Genomic DNA, 19998 nt, shown 5'->3' with positions numbered 1-19998 from the left:
TCTTATGGTTTTGGGTGCAATTGTAAATGGGATTGACTCCTTAATTTCTCTTTCTTCTGTCTTGCTGTTGGTATATAGAAATGTTACTGATTTCTGTGCGTTGCTTTTATATCCTGACACTTTACTGAATTCCTATATGAGTTCCAGCAATTTTGGAGTGGAGTCTTTGGGTTTTCCACATAAAGTATCATATCCTCAGTAAATAGTGATATTTTGACTTCTTCTTTGACAATTCTGATGCCTTTAATTTCTTTTTGTTGTTTGATTTCTGAGGCTAGGACTTCTAATACTTAGTTGAATAGTAGAGGTTATAGTAGACATCCTTGCCATGTTCCTGACCTTAGCAGAAAAGTTCTCAGTTTTTCCCCATTGAGAATGATATTCACTGTGGGTTTTTCACAGATGGCTTTGATGATATTGAGGAATGTACCCTCTATCCCTACACTGTGAAGTTTTGATTAAGAAAGGATGCTGTACTTTGTCAAATGCTTTTTCAGCATCTATTGAGAGTATCATATGGTTCTTGTTCTTTCTTTTATTAATGTATTGTATCACATTGATTGATTTGTGGGTGTTGAACCAACCTTGCAGCCCAGGAATGAATCCCACTGGGTCATGGTAAATAATCCTTTTAATGTACTGTTGGATCCTATTGGCTAGTATTGTGGTGAGAATTTTTGCATCTGTGTCCATCAAGGATATTGGTCTTTAATTCTCTTTTTTGATGGGACCTTTGTCTGGTTTTGGGATCAAGGTGATGCTGGCCTCATAAAATGAGTTTGGAAGTTTTCCTTCCATTTCTATTTTTTGGAACAGTTTCAGGAGAATAGGTATTAATTCTTCTTCAAATGTTTGGTAGAATTCCCCTGGGAAGCCATCTGGCCCTGGGCTCTTGTTTGTTGGGAGATTTTTGATGACTGCTTCAATCTCCTTACTGGTTATGGGTCTGTTCAGGTTTTCCATTTCTTCCTGGTTCAGTTTTGGTAGTTTATATGTCTCTAGGAATGCATCAATTTCCTCCAGATTGTCAAATTTTCTGGAACATAGTTGCTCAGAATATGTTCTTCTAATTGTTTGTATTTCTTTGGTATTGGTTTTGATCTCTCCTCTTTCATTCATGATTTTATTTATTTGGGTCCTTTCTCTTTCCTTTTTGATAAGACTGGGCAGGGGTTTATCAATCTTATTAATTCTTTCAAAGAATTAGCTCCTAGTTTCGTTGACCTGTTCTACTGTTCTTTTGTTTCTATTTTATTGATTTCTGCTCTAATCTTTATTATTTTTCTTCTGCTGGGTTTAGCTTTCTTTGCTGTTCTTTCTCCAGCTTTTTTAGGTGTTAGGTTAGGTTGTGTACTTGAGAACTTTCTTGTTTCTTGAGAAAGGCTTGTACCTCTATATAGTTTCCTCTCAGGACTGCGTTTGCTGTGTCCCACAGATTTTGAACAGTTGTGTTTTCATTTTCATTTGTTTCCATGAATTTTTTCAATTCTTCTTTAATTTCCTGGTTGACCCATTCATCCTTTAGTAGGATGTTCTTTAGCCTCCATGTATTTGAGTTCTTTCTATCTTTCCTCTTGTGATTGAGTTCTAGCTTCAGAGCATTGTGGTCTGAAAATATGCAGGGAATGATCCCAGTACTTTGGTACCAGTTGAGACCAGATTTATGACCCAGAATGTGATCTATTCTGGAGAACGTTCCATGCGCACTAGAGAGGAATGTGCATTCTGTTGCTTAGGGATGGAATGTTCTGAATATATCTGTGATGGCCATGTGGTCCAATGTGTCATTTAAAGACTTTATTTCCTTGTTCATCTTTTGCTTGGATGTGTCTGTCCATTCCAGTAAGGGGGCTGTTTAAGCTCCCTAATATTTTATTATTGCCAATGTGTTTCTTTGATTTTGTCATTAATTGGTGTATATAATTGGCTGCTCCCATTTTAGGGGTATAGATATTTAAAATTATTAGCTCTTCTTGTTGGACAGACCCTTTGAGTTATGACATAGTGTCCTTCCTCATCTCTTATTATAGTTAGGCTTAAAATCTAATTTATCTGATAGAAGGATTGCCACCCCAGCTTTCTTTTGATATCCACTAGCACAGTGAATAGTTTCCCACCCCCTCACCTTAAATCTGGAAGTGTCTTGGGGCTGAAATGAGTTTCTTGTAGACAGCATATATATGGGTCTTGTTTTTTTATACATTCTGATACCCTTTGACTTTTGATTGGGGCATTTATCCCATTTACATTCAGGGTAACTATTGGAAGATATACATTTAGTGCCATTATATTGCCTGTAAGGTGACTGTTATTGTACATTGTCTCTGTTCCTTTTTGGTATACCATTTTTAGGCTCTCTCTTTGCTTAGAGCACCCCTTTCAAAATTTCATGTAGGGGTGGTTTGGCGTTTGCAAATTCTTTTAATTTTTGTTTGTCCTGAAAGCTTTTTATCTCCTTCTATTTTCAGTGATAGCCTAGCTGGATATAGTATTCTTGGCTACATATTTTTCTCATTTAGTGCTCTGAATATATCATGCCAGTTCTTTCTGGCCTGCCAGGTCTCTGTGGATAAGTCTGCTGCCAGTCTTAATATTTCTGCCATTGAATGTTATAGACTTCTTGTCCCGAGCTGCTTTCAGGATTTTCTCTTTGTCACTAAGACTTGTAAGTTTTACTATTAGATGATGGGGTGTGGGCCCATTTTTATTGATTTTGAGGGAGGTTCTCTGTGTCTCCTGGATTTTAATGCTTGTTCCCTTTGCCATATTAGAGAGATTCTTTATTATAATTTGTTCCAGTATTCCTTCTGCCTCACTCTCTTTTTCTTCTTCTGGGATCCCAATTATTCTAATATTCTTTCATCTTATCATTTATCTCTCAAACTCTCCCCTTGTGGTACAATTGTTGTTTGTGTCTCTTTTGCTCAGCTTCTTTATTCTCCATCTTTGGTCTTCTGTCACTAATTCTCTCTTGTGCCTCATTTATCCTAGCAGTAAGAGCCTCCATTTTTTATTGATTATGTCCCTAGCCTTGGGTTCTGCCTCTTGTTCTTGTTTTTGTGGTGAGTTTTCCTGCCTTGTCATTTTATCCAGATGAGAGTATATGAATGAGAAAATAAAATACTGAAAGGGTGGCAAAGACCCCAGAAAAATATATGCTAACCAAATCAGAAGAGACCTGAAACCAGGGGGAGGAGATGGGGGATATAATTAAAAAAAAAAAAAAGTAAAAAAAGATATATATATATATATATATATATATATATATATATATGACTCGTCAACAGATTCACACACTCGATTTTGGGTGTATTCTGTTCTCTTAGAAGAAACTACCTCCCAAAATTTTAAAGAAAGAAAAACTTATATATATATATATATAAAATAAGGGTATATATACAAAAATAAGGATAGACAGGATATAGAATATGCCTGTAAAAATGAAAATTGAAAAAAGATTCTAAAAAAGCAATGATAAGTTGGTTGGAAAAAGAAGAGTGTGATCAGGATAGAGTCATGTGCTAGATTTAGGGTATATTTTGATCTATTAGAAGGAAATGTATCCCAAAATTTAAAGGAAAAAAACCTATATGTGTACATGAAATAAGGTTAGATACAATGAAGGGATAAAATATGATGATAAGGATGAAAATTTAAAAGGATTTTTTTTAAAAAGTTATTTTTGAAATAAAATACTTAAAAGACATTAAAGAGAAAAGAGGGAAAGTTAAAAAAATAGAATAAGAAAAAAATGAAAAAAATTTAACTTTGCAAGACTAAAGGATCATGGGGAAAAAGCCATGAATTTGGGGCATTGCTTTCCCTAGCTCTGGAGTTCCTCTGTTCTCCTTGATCAGTGAACTTTGTCTTGGCTGGATGTTCTTGCTGATCTTCTGGGGGAGGGACCTCTTGCAATGATTCTCAAGTGTCTTTGCCTGAGGCAGAATTGCACCACCCTTGCCAGGGGCCAGGGTAAGTAATCTGTTCGGTTTTGCTCTCAGGAGCTTTTGTTCCCTGAATGCTTTCTGTAGAGCTTTGGAGGACAGAAAATGGCAGCCTCCCAAACTCCAGCTGGGAGGAGCCATGAGCTTGGGGCCCCACTCCCCAGTATGCCTTCAGAGAAAAGCAGTGAATCCCTCCCATCTTCCTGGTCTCTGGCCGCACTCCGTGTTCACCCAGCCTGTGAACAAGCATTTCTATCTCCGGTACACAGTCCCATTTGGAGTCTCCAAACCCAGCAGAATCCTGCCGTGTGCTTCTGTGCTGTTCCTCCCAGAGGAGGAAGGAGGGAGTCTCTCCAGATCTGCCTCTTGTGGGGTTCCTGGTCTAAAAGCAGTGGTCTGACTGTGCCCTAGATCATGGTTTAAGGTAACTGTGAGCTGAGATCTCACTCCTTGGCTCTCTCTCTGTAGCTTGGGAGCTGATACCTGGGAGCTCTCCCACACTCAGACACCCACAGTCTTTCTGTGACCCTGCAGGTCCTGAGACCACACTGTCCCTGCGAGTGCTCCATCCCCGCTTAGCTTCTGGAGCAATGTCCCTCGGTGGAGCAAACTTCTAAATGTTCCAATTTTGTGCTCCACTGCTCTACCACTTGCCAGGAGCCAGCCGCTGCCCCCGTGGTCTATTATCCTGTTACTTCTGATTCAATTCTCCACATGTCCTACCTTTTAGAAAGTGGTTGATTTTTTGTTTCTAGAATTGCTGGTCTTCTCTTCTATCTCCTGTTGGGTCCATAGGTTTCAGAATGGTCTGAAAACTATCTAGCTGAACTCCTGGGACCTAATGATATTGCAGTCTGCTACTCCTCTGCCATCTTGCTTCCTCCCATACCTCTAAAGTTTTAAGCTAAACTGAGATTTGATGTTGTCAGAGAATAGAGCAGATAAGGGATGGACCTGAGACATAGAGTCTTAGCAAACCCAAGTCCCTATGATTTTTTTTTTTTAAATGTCGTAGATATGTTTTCTTATCTGGGGTTTAGTATTTATTCACTTAGTGCTTACGACACATCTTTTGAGCATCACTGGTGAGCATGGATCTATCTCTAGGTATGCAGGGGAAGACAAAACAGTTCCTGATCTCATGGAAGTTACACCTGAGGATAAGACACACATAAAACAAGTCACCTCACAAATGAATATATGATGACTGCTTACTGGGGTCAATGCTATGAAGGAGAATCCCTGTGCAGTGTCCTAAGGGCAAGAAAGGGTTCATCACATTGGAGGAATTAAAAAAGAGCCAAATGCTGTTGGACCATGGAATGAATGAAAATATCAGTAAATGCTTACAAAATGTGTGCAGGATACCAGGTGTGGTGCTGAGAGCCCTCCAGGCCTTATTGTTTTAAGTTCTTACTAATGCCTTGGGAATTCAATACTGCCAATCTCATGTCATAGGTTAGAGGCACAAAGAGGTTAGCAAGTTGTCCAATGTTTCATGGGTAGAAACTTTGAACCCAGAAGGTCTCCATCACTGCCTAGTATTACCTCCATGCAGAGGAACAGGGCCAGGGATCACCCAGCTCGGCAGCTCAAAGTTCCCCTCTCATGTGGTTTCAAAGTTTAAATCACCCTGAAAGAACAGGGAGGTTAGTTGACTTAATCAGATAAATATAACAGATGGTTATAAAATATATAACAGGTGGTTATAAAATAATAATGGTTTACTGTATCATAAGACAACTTATAGTCCTGGTAAGTAAACTCTCAAAATGCATAGCCTGTTGTCATTTCCAAAAATTTCTCCATGAGGGGTAACATGTAGAAGAAAATAGCTGTAAACTATATTTATATCTCAGTGTGGATGATTCGGGTCTTCATTTATGCCCTTTGTATAAGATATTAATATAGCTTTTCTGTAATTTATGGAGGATGTGTAACAAATAACCCAATGAGGAGGGCTATCTCTCCTTTGTATTTTCTATGGCAGGAGGACTGAGCTGCAAGTATATGGGTCATGGCATGATGTGAAAAAATGGAAGTGTATGTGATTTTTTTTTTTTTTTTGTCATTCAGAGCAGATTATTTTGCTCTGGATTTAAGCTTTAAATAATGAATATTATAAACTTAAAAATATTTTTTAGAATTTTTGTTAATTTTCTATTTATTTCATACACATTTCCTACTATAGAAATGAAGCTCTAGGATGTGTTATTGTTATTGTGTCTAGGATGCTGTCATGGTTCTGTTAAGTGACAATGGGAGTGGAAGAGAACACAGCAGGTGCAAGGCCACATCTTATCACATGAAGTAATACAGAAGCCTCTGAGCAGTTAGAGTGTGTGATGAGAAACTCAGAAAAGAATGGATAACATGTTCTTAAGTTTCATAGTCTATGCTTTTCAGGGCTTTACTTTTTGTGGCTGGGTTTTAACAATGTCATGGTTCATAGTGGCAGAAAGAGAAGAAAAAACACGAGTAAACCACAAGCTGGGGGATACATCTTTGAGAAGCTCATGGTGGCTCATTTGGAGTTTTGATTATCATAAAGTGATGATAGTCTTAGAAGAATATGACTTGAATTTTCCCTTTAAGAATGGAAAAACAAGACTTGAGACATCAAGTGACTTTCCTGGGGTCATCTATCAAGCCGGCAGTAGCAGGGAGAGAGCTAAAACCCAGCATTTCTGACCCAGGCAGTGCATTGGGGTGAGGCCTGTGTGTGGGATGTGGCGCTTTAGGGTTTCCCCAGACAAGGTCATGGAATTGGAAATACAGTATGAAATTTTAAGGACTATGCACACCCAGAGAACGCAGAAAATCCAAAACTTATGTTGTTTATGAAGCAAAGATAAGTCAGTACAGATAAGCTATCAGGATAATGTGAATATTTTCATAATATTGGTCTTAAAGCATAACCTTGATGACACCCATGGTGCTTCTTTTTGACTTAAACAGTGTTTTTAAAGACTAAAACACCTTATAAATAGATTACATATTTGAAATGTATTAGGGTCATGTCATGGATTCATTATACCCTTATCTACTCTTAACCATGTGGATCTCTCCTCTTCACTGTGAGAGAAAAGAACGATCTCCTATCAGTGTACTCCCCTGTGAAGCCCACTCAGGGGCCCACCAGAGCTATGACAACCAAGGGGCTGAGGTAGCAGAGCTTCATGTAGGATTCATGGAAAAAGTGTATCTGTTTTTTTTTTTTTTTACTATTGCTTTTAGTCTGAGATTATAAACAGTGCCGGTGATAAAAGATTTGTCGCTGATGAGGCTGACTGCACTGCCCCCTCCATCTTGGTGTACCACAGCTTCAGGGCACTGGGAACAAATCCAATGGCATGCAAGAGGAGAAGGGGTGGGAATTTTCACCTGGATAATTACATTTGCTTCTGTGCTAATCTTCAGACCAGCATGTAGAATATCCATGAAAATCAACTAAACAGTGAATAGTACTAATATGAGAAATAATTAAGATTTTCTGCTATAGGTTAAATGTTAATGAAAAGAGTAAGTTGTAACTAAAAACCTTTCCTGTATATAATAGAAAATTAGATTTCAAACAGTGGAGGGGAACCTGGTGGCTATAGTCCTTTAGCTCCCCATTAAAATAAGGAAAACAGGCGCCTGGGTGGCTTAGTCAGTTGAGTGTCTGACTTTGGCTCAGGTCATGATCTCAGGGTCCTGGGATTGAGACCCACATCAGGCTCCCTGCTCAGTGGGGAATTTGCTTGTTCCTCTTCCTCTCTCTTTCTACCCCTCCCCCTGCTCTTGCTCTCTCTCTCTCTCAAATAAGTAAATAAGATATTTAAAAAGACATATGGAAAACAATCACTTGAATAGTATTAACAAAAATATATCTAGAAATAAATTTTATTCCAAATGCCTGAGATCTATATGAAGAAAAACTATAAAAATACTGAATTACAAAAAAAGATTTGAATAAATGATGGGGCATACCATGTACCTTTTTAGGAGAACATACCATATTCTTTGTTGAAAAAATATTTCTTTGAGTCTATTAGTATAATACAATTTCAATGAGAATCCAATAGAATTTAAAATCATTCTTTTTAGTTTGATCTTGGACATGATAGTAACCTCTTTGGACTTTAGTATAAGATAAAAGTGATCAATGTTTCTTGAAGACATTTTGGAGATATGAATAATGGCCTTAAAATGTTCATGTATCTTAACCCAGTAATTTCACTTGTAAGATTTTGTACTAGATAAGTAATTGGGAGAGGACTATAAATCTCCCTGTTTAAGAATGTTTGTTAAGGTTTTACTAAAAGAATGAAATTGGTAAAAAACAAATGCTTAAGTACGTTTTGGCATAAACACAAAGTGAAGTATTATGTAATAGTATTTCAAATGCTAATTAATGAAATTAATGGAAAACAAATAAGAGTAAGTTACATAAATCATTTCCATTAAAATGCACACACACATATACAAAGAACATCTGTAAGTGAAAAAATTATATGGAAATGTTTCTAGTAGCTATCTCAGGATGGTGATATTATAAAAGTGTGGGTTTGAATTTCATTTTGCCAGCTGTGAGGTCCTGGCTTAAGTGGTGCTATTATGTTGGTCTTCATTTCCTCCTATGTTAAGTGAAGAAAATAGCAATAACATCTTTGTGAAGGTTAAAATAGTTAATATATGCAAAACATTTAGCTTAGCATTTACCAAGTGTTGAATCAATGGTGTTTATTATCAATAATATTATAGGTTTTTCTATATATTTTTTAAAGATTTTATCATTTATTTATTTTAGAGATAGAAAAAGAGAGAGAGTGTGTGTGCATGCAAAGGTCAGGGGAGGGGAAGAGGGAGAAGGACAAGCAGTCTCTATGTTGAGCAGGGAGGGGAGCCCCACGTGGGTCTCAATCCCAGGACCCTGCAATCACAGCCTGAGCTGAAACCAAGAGTCAGTGCTTAACTAACTGAGCCACTCAAGTGCGCCTACAGATTTCTATATTTTAAAAATCTATTTTTATTGTTTAAAAAAATTGAGATATATTTGACATACAGCATTGTGGTAAGTTTAAGGTGTGCAGTGTATTCATTTGATGCATCTATATATACAATATGATTAACACTGTAGTGTCAGGTAACACCTCCATCATATGACTCAATTATTTCATTCTGTGGCAAGAACATTTAAGATCTAGTCTCTTAGCAACTTTGGAGTACTATGATACAGTATTATTGACTGTAATCATGATGCTGTGCATTAAATCCCCAGAACTTACTAATTTTCTTTTTTTGTAGATTTATTTATTTTAGAGAGAGAGAGACGGGGGACAGAGAGAGAGAGAGAGAGAGAGAGTCCTAAGCAGATTCCATGCTGAACACAGAGCCCAACATGAGGCTCAATCACATGACCCTGAGATCACAACCTGAGCTGAAACCAAGAGTTGGTCACTTAACTGACTATGCCAGTCAGGTGCCCCAAGAACTTCGTCATTTTCTAGCTGCAAGTCTGTACCCTTTGACCAACATCTCCCCATTACTCCTCACTCCCTAGTTCCTGATAACCACCATTCTATTCTCTGTTCTAGGAGTTTGGCTTTTTTAGATTCCACAAATACATGAGATCATAGAATACTACCTTTTTCTGTCTGAATTATTTCATTTAGCATACTACCTTCAAGGTCTGTCCCTGATGTCACATTTCAACATTGCAGATATATTAATTTCATGGTCAGAAACAGTTGATGAATATTTGATATTTTAAAAAAGGACATCAGAAAGTTGAGGCAAAATGAAAACCAATTGCAAGAAGCACTGGGAAATGAGCGGAGAACACAAAATATACCCAATGAAGTAGTAGCTTTAAGTAGATCAGTTTCACAAGGAAATAATATTTATTGAGTTACTTTTCTGCACTGTGGGTATTATGTATGTATAAATCATTTAGTTCTTGATATCAACCTGTGTGAAATGTTCTATTCTTAACTTCATTTTACAGACAAGGAAACTGAGGTACAGAAATTTAGGGTATCCAAGGATGTAGAGCTAGTCAGCAGCAGAACTGGGCTATGAAGCAGTCTATGTATCAGTCTAACCACTATATCAGTCTAACCACTATATCAGTCTAACCACTATACAGACTACTTTCTCATGCATGAGTCATGTAAGAAAAAAAGCAGATGAATTGCTTAGGTTAAGCAGAATTCTTGATGTTGAGAGAAGAAATATATTTCCCCTGAATGGCCTCATGAAGATGACACTGCTCCGTTTCATGATGAACATCCTCAAAACTATGCTTACAGCACATATACTGATAAATTTCAAAGAACTGTTTATTATAGCATCCCTTAATGTGAACCTGACCTCGCACAATACACTAAAACCCTTTTTGTCTTAGAAGAGCCTATACATGGAGAGTGGACTAGACTGGTTGATGAAGGGACACTGGCACACTGAAAAAATAATTGAAATCATTCTCTTTTCTACTGAAAAATCTTCAGAATAACTTACACTAATCAAAGATTGGAGGCTTTGCTATAAACTTGACTTTAAAGGGGTAAGGTATTTCATAAGACACAGGAATAAGACCACAATTAGTTTCTACTATTCTTCAACAGTTTAGATCTGAAAAAGATTCAAAATGTAAGATGTTGACTGAAAAAACTTACAAAAAATTGCCTGTGTTTGTGAAATTAGAAATGACTTTGTTGGTTTGCAATTCAAAAAACGGTATTCATTAATTTGGCATAGCATACTGAATAATTCAAGTCATATATAGAGTTTTGGTCTCTGTCTTAAGTTGTCACTTTCCAGAAGCAGGCCTTGAGAGGGAGTTTGGATGCAAGATGTGAAAGGAATGGGGATGTAACCGGATTCCCCACGTTGGCACAACATAGCCTGACATTTACACACATGCCTTGTTCAGCTTCTGGGTGCAAGCTACCCTGGGAAGGAGGTGATCTGGGAAGAAGCTGGTCTCCCCAGCTGGGGCTGATCCTGAGGGACCTGGCACTTGGGGCTGTCTGCTGACTGCATTTCCCACAGCTGGGCATCAAGTGTTCCTTTAAAGGGGATCTGAGCAATGCATTTCCATCTACGTACACATATGATAAATAGGTCTCTAGAATATTTAAAGAGAAAATGTAGCATTAGATTTTTGCATAAGTTTTGAATCTGGAGTAGGAAGTAACCTTGGACATTTGGGCCTTGTTATTTCTGCTTTATAACTATAGCCAATGATCACTTTCTTTGAGATCTTGATCTGTATTCAAAATGAATGAAGAATTTTCCTTGTTGTAGCTACCTAGAAGTATGTGGTTGATTTCCAGTGTGATTAGCAGGTGTCTTACTCTTCTTGGGTTGCCATAACAAAATGCTGTGGATTGAGTGGTTTATCATAAATATATGTCCTACATTGCTGAAGGCTGGGAAGTCCAAGGTCAAGTTTTGGTGAGATAGTCTCCATTCTGAGAGTTCTTTTGTTTGGTATGTAGCCACCTTATCTTGCTGTGTGCTTACATTGCCTTTTCTCAAAGTGTATGCATGAGAGTGAGAGGGAGAAAGTGGGAGAGAGAAAGATAGCTCCCTTCCTCTTTTTATAAGGCTACCAGTCATATTGAATTAGGACCCCACCTTTATGAACTCATTTAAGCTTAATTACCTCCTAAAGACTTTATCAATACAGTCACAGTGGAGGTTAGGGCTTCAACATATGAATGTAGAAGAGACACAATTCAGTCCATAATGGTTGGTGAGCATTAGAAGAACAATGCTTAGAACAGACGTAAGCAAACTATAGTCCATGGACCAAAGTCAGCTGATAGCCCATTTTGTATGGCCCACGACAGAAGGATTTTTATATTTCTAAAGGATTATAAACAAACAAAGCCCCCCAAAATAGTGTGTGACAGGCACTGTATATGGCTCACAAAGCCTAAAATATTTGCTGTCTGGTTCTTTACCGAAAGTTTGCCAATCCCTGGCCTAGAATCATGACCAGACTTACTTTCAGATAAAAATCCTGAACCCAGTTTCTGCAGCTTAAAAAACGAGAACTAGAAATTATTTTTATTGTATTCCTTAGAAGAAAAGGATTAGTCTATATATCAGTTGAACAGGAAATATTTCCTAAGGACAATTAGAGTGAGAGTCAGCCCAGATGAAGCCTTTTGAATTGGTTTTCTAGTCACTTAGGGCTTTTTGTTTTCTCTGCTCTGGAAAATGATGCCACATACATTCAATTAACAATGTGATAGAGACAACTTGGAAAGGCTAGTTAGGGTGAGTGCCCAAACCAAGTTAGGTTCCTAGGAGATTGGTAATAATGAGTGACAGGAATGCCAATGAATGATGGAAGTTTAGATAATACTAGTGGTGGAGAGAGTAGGTGGTCTAGTTAGGTGACCACAAGAAAAGAAGGAGGCCATGTGATGAGATTTGATTGTGCTGCAGCTGATAACTTTAGAAACCCAGATATTTCTTAGTGCTTTGGGATGGACTGTTTTGGTGAAGTTTTACTTTGTTCCTTTGAGTCAGTCAGAGGTTACTGGAAATTTATAGGCCATTCACATTCAAAAGGCTCTACTTTATTGGCCCCAAATGGTCAGTGCTACACCAGTCTTCAAGATGTGCAATCTTTAACATCTTGCTATCCTAGAAGCAATGAATAAATATTTAAGCGATAATTGGGATTCTCTAATAAAGAAAAACAGTAACAGTCCAAATGACGGGATATGATAATGTAAGACTGCTGGTATAATTGTAGACTGGGCCATGAAATCAAGGGTGAGTTCACCTACAAATTCAAGGCATACTCAACAATGGCATAACTTCAGATCTTGTGTGTTGCAAATACATGTCTTTAAAAATTTTTGATTATAATTCCTATTTCTCTTTAGGCCATTAAAACAACCAGGAACTTAAGACCATGACTACAACTTAGCTGAACAAGAGCCTCAGTCCTGTAAAAATGTTTTTCTTTATGGTAGAATGACACTGTTACAGCTTTGAGTTTCATACCAGTTTCACAGAACTTCAACTTATTTAAGCAGAAAGGATCCTGCTGAAATCCCTGTTGCCTGACAACCCCCTCAGTACATGCTGAGCGTTGACTGTTACTTTAGAGAGAACTTCTTACTTGATCATTTGGTTCAGTGACCTGTGTTATAATTTTTTTCTCTTCTCATGCCTTATTACCTATTTAAAATCCTTTCATTAGAATAGAGAATTGTATACATTTTGTTCGTGGGTTTTTTCTCAGCAAGACTCACTGTTTTCTCCTAGAGAAAATTTTACATAAAGGAAAATGAAAATGAGCATGGTAAGATTTATTTATAAACCGATTTTTTAAAAAACCAATTGGATTGTAAGGGCATTCATACAAAACTTACACATTTATACATTAGCTATGTGAAAGTGAAGGTGCCAGGAAAGAAGCTAGCATAAGCTATCAACATAGGAGAAAATGTACTGAATATTAAAGGTCACCTGGCTGCCTGAGGAGTTGTATAGGAAAGGTCAGCTCCTCTAAGAAGCAGAATGTAGAAGGTACTTCTGGTTGTCTAGATATTTCACCTTTATATCCTCTACAAGGATGGCAGATAGTAGACAAGTTTAAAGTTAAAGACAAAATATATATTGAATGTTTTGTCAGAAGAACAAACTTACCCCTAGCTTGTTGAACCAAATAGGGCTGGAAAGAGCTTTTGTAACTGGGTATGGTCCGCCATGGCGAGAAAGGAAGATTCGGTGCTCACAGTTGATGCGGTCTTGCATCGTCAGTTGTTTTCTTACAACAAAAGGAAATGACAGGTTATGAGTTTGAAATTCGCGGGAGATTAAGGGTTTATCATTAGCAGAAATGTCTGGCCAGGAGTTTTGGTTTATAAAATTAGACTATAATTTAAAAATACTCTATCTTGTGTTGGTTCAGATAAATTTTTCATTAGGTTTTTCCTTTACTTGTGTGGGCACTTCTCAATTGTTCATGATACTGGGGTCAAAGAAAACATGGGAAACAAATCCGAAGATGGGAATGTAATCCTCTACTGTCCAGCATTAACCTGTGACCCTCACCAGGTGACACCTGGTGTTTCATTTCAGCATTAACCTGTGACCCTCACCTGGTGAAACACCTGGTGTTTCATTTCTTTTTGACTTCTTTGTTCATTCCCTGTTAAAGATTCTGGTGGATTACAAAATAGCCAGAAGAGTAGGGACAGACGGCCTGGATGATTATCAACTAACTGGGTAAAGAGCCCTTGCAATTAAGAATTTACTGTGCAGTGAAATACTGCATTTTAAATACTGACTATTCATTTTTAAGTTACAATGTAGTTCTAGAGCCTAACTCAGAACTTTCTCTAGCAAGTTTGTACTTGGACAATATAAACTCTTAGTTCTATCCAAAGAGAGGCTATCATTTCAAACCACACAGTACATTTCATGAAAGTACAGGTTAATTTTAGAAAAGGGAAATAACTAGTGCCATCTCCTCCTCTTTCAGTGGGGGAATGTTTATTGAGGTATCTTCTATTTATAATGCACTGTCTACAAAAGAGTAAACGATGTTTTAATGTCTACCAACATGCAGAAGAGTATTTGCCAGACCCTGCATAGGTTTTGTATGTGTTTTCATGCATTTAACAAGAAAGGAAGGACTCCTCTCCACACACCCCCGCCCCTGCCAGATTGCTAGAACTGACACACAAATTCAGTAAGGTCACAGGATAAAAATCAATGTACAGAAATCTATTGCATATATTAACATTGGGGGTATGTGCCCATTAAAACCAGCATGTTTGTATCCTTTGGATATATACCTAGTGGTGCAATTGCTAGATCTTAGGTTAGTACTATTTTTAACTTTTTGAGGAACCTCCATATTGTTTTCCAGAGTGACTGCACCAGTGTGCATTCCCACCAACAGTCTAAAAGGGGTCCCCTTTCTCTGCATCCTTATCAACACTTGTTGTTTTCTGACACGTTAATTCTAGCCATTCTGATAAGTGAGAGGTAGTATCTCATTTTGGTTATGATTTGTATTTCCTTAATGATAAGTGATGTTGAGAATCTTGTTATGTATCTCTTGGCCATCTGTATGTCTTCTTTGGAAAAGTATCTATTCATGGGAAGAACAAATAGTGTTAAAATGTCTATTCTACCCAAAGCAATCTATACATTTAATGCAATCCCTATCAAAATACTGATAGCATTTTTCACAGAGCTAGAACAAACAATCCTAAAATTTGTATAGAACTGTAGGAGACTCTGAATAGCCAAAGCAATCTTTTTAAAGAAGGATTTTATTTATGTGTGTGAGAGAGAGAGATTGAGAGAACAAGCAGAAAGAGAGGAAAAAAGAAAAAGAGGCAGAAAGAGAGGGAAAAGCAGACTCCCTGCTGAGCAGGTAGCCTGACTCAGGGCTAAATCCCAGGACTCTGTGATCACGATGTAAGCCAAAGATAGATGATTAACTGACTGAGCCACCCGGATGCCCCTAGCCAAAGCAATCTTGAAAAAGAATTGCAAAGCTGGAAGCATCACAGTTCCAGACTCTAGTTATATTACAAATCTGTAGTGATCAAAGCAGTATGGTACTGGCACAGAAACAGACACACAGATCAATGGAACACAATAGAAAGCCCAGAAGTAGATGCACAAGTGTATAGTAAACTAATCTCTAACAAAGCAGGAAAGAATATCTAATGGAGAAAAGACAGTCTCTTCAACAAATGGTGTTGGGAAAACTGGATAGCAACATGCAGAACAACAAAACTGGCCCACTTTCTCATACCATACACAAAAATAAATTCAAAATGAGTGAAAGCCCAAACTGTGAGATAGGCAAAATCCTAGAGGAGAACACAGGCAGTAACCTCTTTGACATCAGCTGTAACAACTTCTCACTAGATATGCCATCTGAGGCAAGGGAAACAAAAGCAAAAAGAAAATATTAGGACTTTGTCAAGATGAAAGCTCCTGCATAGTGAAAGAAAGAATCAACAAAACTGAAAGATGACCTTTAAAACGGGAGAAGATATTTGCACGTGACATATCTGATAAAGGGTTAGTGTCCAAAATATATAAAGAACTTAACAAACTCAACACCCCAAAAGCAACCCAGTTAAAAACTGGGCATAATACCTGAATAGATATTTTTCCAAAGAAGATATATGGATGGCTAAGAGACACATGAAAAGATGCTCAACATCACTCATCATCAGGGAAATGCAAATCAAAACCACAATGAGATATCACCTCATACCTGTCAGAATGACTAAAATTAACAATTCAGGAAACAACACTTGTCCATGAGGATGCAGAGAGAGGGGAATCCTCTTACACTGTTGGTGGGAATGCAAACTGGTGCAGCCACTCTGGAAAAAAGTATGGAGGTTCCTCAAAAAGTTAAAAATAGAAGATCTAGCAATTGCACTACTAGGTCATCACCCAAAGAATGCAAAAATACTAATTCAAAGAAATATATGCACCATTACTCAGACATCAAAAAGAATGAAATCCCGCTATTTGCAATAATGTGGTTGGAGCTACGATGTATTATGCTAAGTGAAATAAGTTGGTTAGAGAAAAACAAATACCATGTGATTTCACTCATATGTGGAATTTAAGAGACAAAAGAAATGAGTAAGGGGGGAAAAAAGAGGGAGGCCAACCAAAAGATAGTTCCTTAACTATAGAGAACAAACTGATTACCAGAGAGCAGGGGGTAGGAGGGATGGGTTATATAAGGACGGGGATTAAAGAGTGCACTTTTTGTGAAGAGCACTGAATATTGTATGGAAGTGTTGAATCACTAAATGGTACACCTAAAACTAATATTGCACTGCATGTTAACTAACTGGAATTTAGGTAAAAACCTAAAAAAATAAAGGTAAATAAGCACAGTAAAGGAAAAAATCGTTACTGCTATGGCCAAAGGAAATACTAGAAAAGGAAACTGATCATTCTATCTCTAAATCTTTGTGGAATTTAAACATATAGCTTAATTATAAAATGATTAAAATGAAGTATCCTGAGAGCACTAATTAAGAAATATTACTTGGTAGTAGTAAGGTTTATTATTAGTAATATTACCTTTTAGAGTAGTTAGTTCTAGACTCTTCAGCATAACATTTAAAGTCCAAAGACCTATCAGTCCTTATCTTTCCAAGACCATGAGCAAATGCCTGCTGCTGTCTCCATATGAGTTTTATCAACTTCAGCTGATACTCTGCTGGAAGTGACTTCTAGGATTCTTGGTCCTTAGCGTACAGAGCAGTGCACCAGCTGAGTGATTGCTGTGTTCTTGATCTAGCTGATTTGAAACTTATTGTTGGATGAACTCCTATGTTTGTAGCTGCCCCCACCTATTTTGGTATAATTGTAATAATGAATTCTGGGTCCTTTTGAGTTGATATCTCTAAGATTTGACTGTAGCAAACCAGATGTAAGTGTACTAAACTTGACTTCTACTTTCTGATCATATAGTTAAACTGCCCATTAGATTGTCCATTTGTTGTTATCCTGCAACATAATTATACTTGCCCTAACACCAGAAGTATTTTCTGCATTAACTGTGGCTGTCAAAACTTTATAATAAAGATGAGAAGGAGAGAAGAATGACTATAACTTCTCACATCTTTAAGCCCGAGTGACATCTACTGAGCCTATTCCTTCATTTCAAGAATTGAGAAGGGGATTCAACTGCTACAAGCTGATAGTAATACTCCCTCAACATTTGTAATCCTTGACACTTGCTACTCAAAGATCAAGGACATTTCAGTTGGTATTATTTTAGTTGGTAAATTAAAGAGGAAGTTATATAGGATTTTTGTCCCTGGGCTTTTAATGGTTCTTTCAAAAACAATATGCAAAATAGAAAGCATAGTATAATGCACACCCCCATGCACACCTTGTCCAATTAAAATAATATTAAGCTGATAGCTGAGTTTGTTTCTCCCATTCTGGGTTATTTTAAAGCAAATTACAGATATACATTAATTTTATTTTTTAAGTATTATGATATGTATACCTAAAAACCCTTTCCTATTTTATATTGAAAGGGAGTGACAGGTTATTCTTAAAAATATCTAAGAGAGTGTTTAACATTAACATATTTTTATTTCTTTTGGGTAAATATACATTAGTGGGATTCCTGAGTTTTATGGTTAGTGTATGTGTAACTGTATAAGAACTTGCAAAATCTTTTCCAAGTGGAAGTACCATTTGATATCTTTTCCGGCAATGTTGAAGAGTTCCATTTTCTTCATATCTAGGTCAATTTGTTATTAGTGTACAGAAATGCCACAGACATTTGTATACTGATTTTGTACCCTAAAACTTTGCTAAATTTATTATTTCTAACAGTTTTTTGGCTGTCTTTAGGGTTTTCTGTAGAAAATCTCATGACATCTTCAAATAGTGACAGTTTTACTTCTTCCTCTTCAATTTGGATGCTTTTTATTTCTTTTTCTTGCTTAATTGCTCTGGCTAGGACTTCCAATACTATGTTGAATAAAAGTGGTGGAGAGTGGGCATTTTTGTCTTGTTCCTGATCCTGGAGGAAAGTTTTTTCCCATTCTTAAAAAATTTAACAACTGATAACTTATTTAAAAGGTTGATTTAAGCATCTGCAGTGGTGACTTCAACCTCGACTCTTGGCTCAATACTGATGGAAATAATCAGTTTAACAATCTTAGAAGGACTGTACAAATCAGTGAGCTTATAGATCTTCATCTGAAAATGATCCCAAGTCTCAGAACCTTCACCACATGGAGGTTTTCTGATAGTGATTCTCAGAGTCTTGGTAAGCATCTGAACTGTTTCTTTCACTTTGAGATTTCTTCCTTTGCACCTCTGATAAGGTCAGCCCATACCTTTCCCAAAGATTTCACATCGTGGCTGGTAAGAGTAATTCTAATTTAATGAATTGCCACTTCTGGTTCCATGGCTGTCTTCCTGGTGTCTTTAAAAACCATGGCTATGGCACAGCTTCCCGACTGACTTCTTTCTCAGTGAGAGTAAAGGGAAGTGAGTCAGGAACAGGAGGAGGGTATCCAAGGCTCTGATGTAGCAACAACCGCATTTTCCTCAAAGAGCAGTGTGTTAGATTAGGCTTATCATATGTGGCCTTTGTTATGTTGAGGTATGTTCCCTTTCTACCCACTTTACTGAGAATTTTTCTTACAAATGGATGTTGAATTTTGTCACGTATTTACCACATCTATTGAGATACCCATATTTTTTTAATCCTTCATTTTGTTACTGTAGTGTATCACATTGATTTTTCAGATGTTGAGCCATCCTTGCACCTCTGGAACAAATTCCTCTTGATCATGGTGTCTGATCCTTTTAATGTGTTGTTGAATTCAGTTTGCTATTATTTTGTTGAGGATTTTTGTATTATGTTTATTAGGAACATTGACCGGAAATTTTCTTTTCTTGTCTGGTCTTGGTATCAGGGTAATCCTGACCTCATAAAATAAGTCTGGACGTATTTCCTCTGCTTCTATTTTTTTGTTTTTCTTTTTGTTTGTTTTGGGGAAGAGTTTGAGGACTGTTGTTATTTTTTCTTTAAATCGTTGATAGAACTCACCAGTAAATCCATCTTGTCTTGGATTTTTGTTTGTTGGGAGGTTTTTGATTACTGATTTAATCTCCTTACTAGTAATCAGTCTGTTCAAATTTTTCTATTTCTTCATATTATAGTCTTGGTAGGTTATGTGTTTCTAGGGATTTATTCACTTCTTCTAGGTTGTTGATTTTGTTGGCATGTAATGGTTTATGGGAATATTTTGGGCTGAAATGTGCTTTTTCTGGTATTGATGCCAATATTTTCTGTGATACATCTTTTTTCATACTTTTGCCTTAAATTTTCTATATGTAACCTTTATATATTTAAAGTACATTTCTTATAACCAATATATAGTTGGCTTCTTCTATTTTTTAAAGGTTTTATTTATTTATTTGACAGAGAGAGAGAGAGAGAGAAAGAGACATTACAAGTAGGCAGAGAAGAAGGCAGAGAGAGGGTGAAGCAGACTCCCCACTGAACAGAGAGCCC

The 19998-nt window shown here is 37.1% G+C and overlaps 1 pseudogene; it reads right to left on the bottom strand.

Moving 5' to 3' along the window:
- Window positions 1–18557: 18557 nt before the first annotated feature.
- On the bottom strand, window positions 18558–18913 carry LOC123388359 (annotated as a pseudogene).
- Between the last annotated feature and the right edge of the window lie 1085 nt (window positions 18914–19998).

The sequence above is a fragment of the Mustela putorius genome, unplaced genomic scaffold (genome assembly GCF_011764305.1).
Source record: "Mustela putorius furo isolate JIRA1106 unplaced genomic scaffold, ASM1176430v1.1 tig00003898_pilon_pilon_pilon, whole genome shotgun sequence".
Classification (NCBI taxonomy): domain Eukaryota; kingdom Metazoa; phylum Chordata; class Mammalia; order Carnivora; family Mustelidae; genus Mustela; species Mustela putorius.
This window is presented reverse-complemented; position numbering and strand designations above follow the sequence as displayed.